Source organism: Gossypium hirsutum, chromosome D06 (genome assembly GCF_007990345.1).
Source record: "Gossypium hirsutum isolate 1008001.06 chromosome D06, Gossypium_hirsutum_v2.1, whole genome shotgun sequence".
Lineage (NCBI taxonomy): Eukaryota > Viridiplantae > Streptophyta > Magnoliopsida > Malvales > Malvaceae > Gossypium > Gossypium hirsutum.
Genome location: NC_053442.1, coordinates 51,419,131 through 51,428,635, shown reverse-complemented (window position 1 = coordinate 51,428,635; position 9,505 = coordinate 51,419,131).

Below are 9,505 nucleotides of genomic sequence, written 5' to 3'. Positions count from 1 at the left end.
GAATTTACGTATGTGAAAGTTTCTTGAATTTATTTTATTGTTTGTGTGCTAATTTTGAGAAAAGGGCTTAATCGCGAAAAATAAAAATTTAATGGTTAAATATGAAAGTGCCTAATTGTTGTTGTCTTTATAATTTGGAGGTTCTATGATGCAATTAGCCCACTATATAAGTTAGTGGATGAAAATGGTCAAGAATGACCTTATATTATATGTTATATATATTAACTTATAAAGGTTACATTAGTAAATAAAATATTATAATGTATTTATAATAAAACAAAACATAAATTAAAAGCATTATCAAGTTCATCTTGCCGAAAGTTGCTAAAGAAAAAGAAAAGAAAAGAGCTTTGACGCATTCGGCCATTACTAAGCTCAATCAAGGTATGTTTCGGTTTCGATTTTTGATAATTTTTATGTTTTTGAGATCGTTGCTTCGAGTACTACAAAGCCCATGCTTGAATTTTTAAATTGGTTGTGTATTTTGTGATATGCCATTGAAGAGAGCTTGTTGTTTTTGTTGTTAGATGATGGAAAATAAATATATGTTGTTTGATTTTCATGTTTTAATTAGTAATTTTTTATAAAAATGTGTATTAAGGACTAAATTAAGAAAAGTGTAAATTGAGGGGTCAAAATATGAAATAAATGAAATGTGTGGACTTAGATGGACTATAGGAATATTCGGCCCTAGCATGATACGTGCAAATTTTGTGTATTTTGTGTTTAATGCAATAGGGACTAAATTGTAAAAAGTGTAAAATGTCAGGGGTAAAATAGTAATTTGCCCATTTATGTGTTTTTGAATTAAATTGAATGGAATTATGTTTAAATAAGTTTTATTTGAATATGTTTAGATCATGAACCAAAGAAAACGGATTTGGATCGGGGAAAAACAAAAATAATCGAATAGTCTATTTCGTTCGTCGATATCCGAGGTAAGTTTATAAGCAAATAGATGTTATAATTTTTAATTAAATGTGAATTAGATGTGCTGAAATGAATATGTAATTAAATATATGGATTAGCTGAATGTGTACAAGCTTGGCAGCTATGTTTATGAATTTCGTTTCGACTGAGTTACGATGTCTGAAAGCCCCGTATGAGCCTTAGGAATAGTTAGGATACGTATGTCATGACATAGGATTTTGATATGTATTTTCGTGTAAGACCACGTTTGGGACGTTGGCATCGACTTGTGTATACGTGTAAGACCATGTCTGGGACATTGGCATCGTATTTGATTTGTGTAAGACCCTGTCTGGGACAGTGGCATCGATATGTGATTACATGTAAGACCACGTCTGGGACGTTGGCATTGTACGGGCCTTCCAACTATCTGAGTATCCTTTTTAGTTCCGAATGGTTCAACAGGTAAAGATAAGTTGTGTACGAATGTTTAAATCAGGCTAAGTGACCAGGTATGTGATAATTGAATTATCTATTTGAAAATAAGGTAAGTTGTATACTTGAATTGATGATATGAAGTTATGTGAAATATGAATTATGTGATTGCATATTTGAATATATATGTATTCGGCCTTTGATGTACATGTGTATTGAGGAAAGTGATGATTAGTTTTATTAGTGTTCAATTGATTATTTGGTAAAGAGGGAAGTTATTACAAATTATATAAGTTTTGATATATAAGTTGATAAATTGAATTATATGTGAAATTATAACGTTTTATTACTAATTGTCTAGCTTAATTTACGCAAATGATTAAATGTTTATTTGCTTATGACTTACTAAGCTTTGATAGCTTACTGTGTGTAATCGCTTTCTGTTTTATAGATTTGGAAGTTGGTTATGAGCTCGGCAATCGTCAGAGAAGTCTATCACACTATCGAGTACTGTTTTTGGTATTTTACTAAGTTTGAAATTGAACTTATGGCATGTATAGTCTAGTTAATATGTTTGATTTTGGGTATGTTAATATGAGCCATGTGAAAATGGCTTATTTATTTTGTTAAGCATGGTTTTTATGCTTTTGATAAAGTGTTAGATACGTCGATTTTGGTATCTCGGCTATGGCAGATTGATTTATGTGAATTATGTTTGATATGTTTTGTTAAGAATGTGGTAAATAATTCGGCATAGGTGAGCTTAGTTGAAGCATATAAGTGAAGTGAGTTTGGTATATATATATATATGTTATGGTGTTTTAGTCATGTGCTTCGGCAATGAGGTAAATGATATTCAAGCTTAATTAATCTTGATTATGTGTTATATATATATATGATATGTGTGATATGTTTGGTTTTGGTATTGGTGTTTCGGCTATGGTTTATTTATAAGTAAATATATGTGAATCTTGTTTGATATGCTTTGTTAAGGTATTGTTATGTAATTTAGTAATTAAGTGAACTCGGTTATGGCATATAAGTGAAATGCTAAGTAAATCATAGATGAAATGATAGTTAAATTTGGTTTGTAAGAGTATATTTACATTAATAAATTGATTTGAAAGAAACTAGTAATGTGCATGTGTATGTACGGTTATAAGGTATGGAAGAACATGTGTATATTTGGTCATGATCTAGACCTATTTTGGAAGTGTGTTTTATGCTATAAATTGGTGTATGGATATAGGTTTGGAAAATGTGAAGTGATATGTATGATTTTATTATTTGAATAGATATGGTTTGATTAGGAAATGGCATATTTTGACTTATGATTTAATGGCTAAATATTGTACAATTTATGAGGTTATATATGGATGCCAATTTGTTATGAAATAAATTAGGAACGTGGAGTATTTAATAAAGGTACGATTTGCTCATGCAAGTGGACTTAATATTCGATTTTGTATTTGTAAAATGATATGAATTGTATGGATTTTTGGATATGGCTAAAATGGTGTATTCATATGCGCAAACTTGTAATAGATAAATATGCATGTTTTTGGTCTTTTAAATGATATATTTAAATGATTTTTAAAGTTGGCTTAAAATTTATGAATAAGATACATACAAATTCGGGTAATGATAGTTAAGTGAGTAATACAAGTTTGAATTTAACTTTTATAAATTTATTGGATTAGTTTATTAAAGGATAAGTTGATTTGTATGAGCGTGTATAGTTTATGATTGAATGATTTCATTGAAATGGTCATATGTGTAGAATATAATGACGTTAAAGGTGTGTAAGGCCATAATATAATGTTACTAATGTTGCATTTGTGATTGGACATTAAGTTGTATACAAGTTTAGATCGAATACGGTAATTATAGAATATGTTCGATTGAGCTTTGATATATGTTTAAATTGAATTAGTTTGAATTTTCTAATGTGTTTATTTGTGATACATGCTTAGTAAAGTATGATTGATTTTAATTGTAATTATCATTTATATATTTGAATTTAAAATAATTGAATTAAGGATATTCAAGTTTGATAATATTATAAATGTATCGTTATTCTTTGGTGTATGAAAGGTGATAAATGACTGTGTTGAACTGTGTCTTGTTCGGTAATGCCTCGGAACCCTAATCCAGCGACGGATACGGGTTAGGGGTGTTACATTTTATTTGGTATCAGAGCTGTGGTTTAGTCGGTTCTAGGACTACCATAGCGTATGTGAGTCTGGCTATACATGCCATATTTAATCTGCGATAGTGTGATATCTTCCAACTCTGACGAAATTTTGTTTTGATGAGATAGATAAATTTTCGAACTGAGCTAATTCTGATAGTACAGAAGTAAATACTGAAATATTTGAGTAGAAATGTGTTGGTGATGAGGTAAGACTCATAAAGGTAAGGATCAAATTGTATGACAAATTGTTATTGATAAATGTTGTAATTATATGAGTATATGAGATATGATATTTGAGTTATGATTGTATCTGAAATGCTCTAGTTGTGAATTAGTTATTTGAGTTGACATATGAACAAAGTGTTAAGAATAAAAGTGATTAAAAGTAAAAGTTTATTAAATGTTTTGAGAATGTGAATTTCAAAAATGAATTGGTTATTTGTGATAATATATGTTAAGTGCATGCATGTGTAAGTTAAATTTGAGGCTTTACTATCCTCACCCCCTTATCAGCGAAAGGTTACAATGAAATCTGTAAGATTTGGATTGAATAAGCTCACAAGTGTGGAGTTATAGAAGTTCGTGTTTGAAAAATTAGTAATGTGGTCAGAAAAGAGATATTGGATAGTTCTGAAGACTATTCAGATTATGCAGAGTTAGTGGTAAATAAGAAGTTAATTCCGACTAAATGGCGTATTCAGGTATGTTATCTAAAGAAAGTATTAATTGGAAGTTTTTCCTAAATTGATTTCTTTTAGAGATGGGATAATGTGAAAAATTTCTGATGACAAAATTAGACAGTGGAATAATGATTGAATTGTGTTAATAGTTGAGTACAATGGTTATAGTCGGGCAATTACTATGATTCCTTCTGGGTATTCTGTGTGTACATTTATCTTCAAAAGTATATGTGACTGTTTAAATTCAAAAAAGAAAATTCTTATCGTGTGAGAACGCTAACTAAATGTACTGATAGATGAAAGCATGGTTGATTTGTTTGCGTTGTGTTTGACATTGTTATCTCTTTCACTGATAATTTGTTTCATTGTGTGGATATGAAAGTCAATGGTAAAATCTATATGAGATCAATATTCTATTTCTACTGGTTATTATTCTGTTGAATATATGCGAAGATTATATTGCTTTTGTTACTGTGGATTTCAATATTTAAGAATGACATCGTTCTTTTTGGACATTTTCTAGGATATCATTGGAATTTTATATCATTCTATATGGGTTGTAATTTTTTTTTAGATATCCTGTGTGACTCCATATGCTAAAATTTCGCTATTCTGGTTTTCTTATGATTCCACATGATTATCTACAAGAGATCACTATTTGACAGAGAGGATTATGTTTATTATGATTTTAATTTCTGACTTGAAATGTGAGAGTACAGTGGTACCATCCCCAGAGTTATAGAAGTTGTGTTTCTTCAATGGTTGCTATTTAAATCATATTTGATTCTTCTCTGTGTCTAAATGCTTAATTAACAGTCGGGATAATATTTATTTATAGGGTTGAGACATTATTCTTATTAAGGCACAATGATTTCTTTTTGGTTAAGGTGATTTCTGTATAATTCAGAGTTTCGATGAATAATATATGAGATAGCTTCATTATAAACTCTTTTCTAGTTCTCATGAAGGTCTAGCATTGATAAAAGTGAAAATGATAGAAGAATAATATTAAATCTATGAAATAATATGTCTGGGTTATCCTTATCAATGAGAAGAAAAGATTCATTCGAAAAGACTGATTCAGTGGTTTAGTCAGATTTGAATTATTTGTTTGAAAAGATAGTTGGGTTATATGTGTCTAAATCTATTCATCTGAATGGAAATAAAATTTGAATGAGCATGTGTGAATTGAGGGATAGTCTGGAAGAAGAACTCGTATTCTTGAAGACTTGATACCAAATTATATCATCGGAATGATCCTATCTGGGAAATGTTGTGATAAATTAAAGTTTGTTTGATTGTTGAAGTTTTCTTTTGCCCGAAGACAATGCCGACCGAAATATCAGTTCTGGTTCAGTCTGAGTTCAATAAAGAGATTACGATTTTCATCCTCATGTTAATGAATGGTTTGAAATGTATTTCAATACAAGAGTGTATAGAGATATCTTATAATTTTATACAGTTAAAGCTGCATAAAAAGAGTTATGTTAAATATTTGATGATTATAAGAGTTTAAAATGTTTAATGTCAGAGAAAGATCTGAACTTGGTAAAGCAAGGTTAGTTTCAATCGTCGAAAAACTTTTAAGTCTGTAAGTGATTCTTATCCAAAGAAAATGATTAAAGTTTCGAATGTTTTGATTGGGCTATGAATACGTGATTGATCTTATCAGGTAATGAACAGTTGTTAGATGAATTAGAGGCTAAATAAATGTTTATATAGTGAAGTTGTGAAATTTAGAAATGTGTCAGCGAATTATAAGTTAAAAAAGGAGTTCAACATAAATTGATTTCTGACTTAGAACCTCAGATGTGGTATCGATGATTATTTGTTATTTCGAGATAGAGTGTGCATACTGGAAGGTTCTACGAATATATAACAACTGTTACGAGAAACTTTCAGTGATGTTCATATGGGATTAACAAGATGTACAATAGTCTAAGATATGATATAGATGATGAGTGTGAAATGTGATATTTTTGACTTTATTTGATTATAGAAATAGAGAGTTGATGAATTTTGTATCGAGATTGTCTTATCATTGAAAAAGATGGAGTTATCTTAAATATGGTTAACTATCTAAAGAAATCTCTCTGTACGTATAGATTTTCTCTTTTGATAAAACAGTTAAGTTATGTGTTTCTGTGTTGGTAAATCTGTCTATGGTGTCAGTTATCATTGTTTGGGATTGAGATCTGAAATTTATATGGTAATTCTAAAAGAGATTACAGTAATCTATGAGTATGAAATTGCATTGAAATCGGGAAACGCAAACCAAATTCTTGAAATATTTATTTGTCACTATGTTTTAGAATTGCAAAGTAACTAAGAAAGATGTTTGCTATTATCAGCAATTATCGAACTCCGTTATTTCAGGATTGAGTTTTGTGAGAAAATGATTCGCAAGATTAAAATCGTCAGAGAATGTGAGCAGAAAATGGAAACAATTTAATACAGTTAATCAGTTCAGCTAGGGATGATGTACAGTGAAAGTCAGATCAGAATTTTAGTTGTGAGATTAAAGAGATTTGAAATTCGAAGCTATTTGTGAATTTGAAATATATGATGTGAAAGTGATTCGCGATAGTCTAAAAACAGCATTGAATCATCAGAAATCGTATGCAAACTTGAAAAAAAATATAGAGAGACAGTTTCAGATTGGAGATAAAGTATTTTTAAAGGTATCACCGTGGAAGAAAATACTCAGATTTGGTCGTAAAAGCAAATTGGGTCCGAGATTTATTGGGCCATATGAGATTATAGAGCGTATCGGGTCGATTACTTATAGATTGTTGTTGTCACCTGAGTTAGAAAAGATTCACAATGTATTCCATGTTTCGATGCTCCGTAGATACTGATCCGATCCTTCACATGTGATTAGTCCAACAGAGATTAAAATTAAGTCCGATAAGAAATATGAGGAAAAACCGATTCGCATTCTCGCTCGTGAGATTACAGAATTTGCGAATTAAGAAAATTCCGTTAGTTAAAGTACTATAGCATAACATGGAGTTGAGGAAGCAACTTGGGAGTTAGACGATGAAATGAGAGAACATTACCCAAACTTATTCACCGGTAAGACTTTCGGGGATGAAAATCCTTAAGGGGGAGAGAATTGTAACAGCCTGATTTTGACCCTAATCGGAACAGTAGTTTCGGGACCACAAATCCAAGTCTGAAAAATATTTTAATATTATTTTATGTGTTAATTATGTGTGAATTTACGTATGTGAAAGTTTCTTGAATTTATTTTATTGTTTGTGTGCTAAATTTGAGAAAAAGGGCTTAATCGCGTAAAATAAAAATTTAATGGTTAAATATGAAAGTGCCTAATTGTTGCTGTCTTTATAATTTGGAGGTTCTATGATCAATTAGCCCACTATATAAGTTAGTGGATGAAAATGGTCAAGAATGACCTTATATTATATGTTATATATATTAACTTATAAAGGTTAAATTAGTAAATAAAATATTATAATGTATTTATAATAAAATAAAACATAAATTAAAAGCATTATCAAGTTCATCTTGCCGAAAGTTGCTAAAGAAAAAGAAAAGAAAAGAGCTTTGAAGCATTCGGCCATTACTAAGCTCAACCAAGGTATGTTTCGGTTTCGATTTTTGATAATTTTTATGTTTTTAAGATCGTTGCTTCGAGTACTACAAAGCCCATGCTTGAATTTTTGAATTGGTTGTGTATTTTGTGATATGCCATTGAAGAGAGCTTGTTGTTTTTGTTGTTAGATGATGGAAAATAAATATATGTTGTTTGATTTTCATGTTTTAATTAGTAATTTTTGATAAAAATGTGTATTAAGGACTAAATTCAGGAAAGTGTAAATTGAGGGGTCAAAATGTGAAATAAATGAAATGTGTGGACTTAGATGGACATAGGAATATTCGGCCCTAGCATGATACATGCAAATTTTGTGTATTTTGTGTTTTATGCAATAGGGACTAAATTGTAAAAAGTGTAAAATGTCAGGGGTAAAATAGTAATTTACCCATTTATGTGTTTTGGGTTAAATTGAATGGAATTATGTTTAAATAAGTTTTATTTGAATATGTTTAGATCATGAACCAAAGAAAACAGATTTGGATCAGGGAAAAACAAAAATAATCGAATAGTCGTCTATTTCGTCCATCGATATCCGAGGTAAGTTTATAAGCAAATAGATGTTATAATTTTTAATTAAATGTGAATTAGATGTGCTGAAATGAATATGTAATTAAATATATGTATTAGCTAAATGTGTACAAGCTTGGCAGCTATATTTATGAATTCGTTTCGACTAAGTTACGGTGTCTGAAAGCCCCTTATGAGCCTTAGGAATAGTTAGGATACATATGCCATGACATAGGATTTTGATATGTATTTTCGTGTAAGACCACGTTTGGGACGTTGGCATATACTTGTGTATACGTGTAAGACCATGTCTGGGACATTGGCATCGTATTTGATTTGTGTAAGACCCTGTCTGGGACAGTGGCATCGATATGTGATTACATGTAAGACCACGTCTGGGACGTTGGCATTGTACGGGCCTTCCAACTATCTGAGTATCCTTTTTAATTCCGAATGGTTCAACAGGTAAAGATAAGTTGTGTACGAATGTTTAAATCAGGCTAAGTGACCAGGTATGTGATAATTGAATTATCTATTTGAAAATAAGGTAAGTTGTATACTTGAATTGATGATATGAAGTTATGTGAAATATGAATTATGTGATTGCATATTTGAATATATATGTATTCGGCCTTTGATGTACATGTGTATTGAGGAAAGTGATGATTAGTTTTATTAGTGTTCAATTGATTATTTGGTAAAGAGGGAAGTTATTACAAATTATATAAGTTTTGATATATAAGTTGATAAATTGAATTATATGTGAAATTATAACGTTTTATTACTAATTGTCTAGCTTAATTTACGTAAATGATTAAATGTTTATTTGCTTATGACTTACTAAGCTTTGATAGCTTACTGTGTGTAATCGCTTTCTGTTTTATAGATTTGGGAGTTGGTTATGAGCTCGGCAATCGTCAGAGAAGTCTATCACACTATCGAGTACTGTTTTTGGTATTTTACTAAGTTTGAAATTGAACTTATGGCATGTATAGTCTAGTTAATATGTTTGATTTTGGGTATGTTAATATGAGCCATGTGAAAATGGCTTATTTATTTTGTTAAGCATGGTTTTTATGCTTTTGATAAAGTGTTAGATACGTCGATTTTGGTATCTCGGCTATGGCATATTGATTTATGTGAATTATGTTTGATATGTTT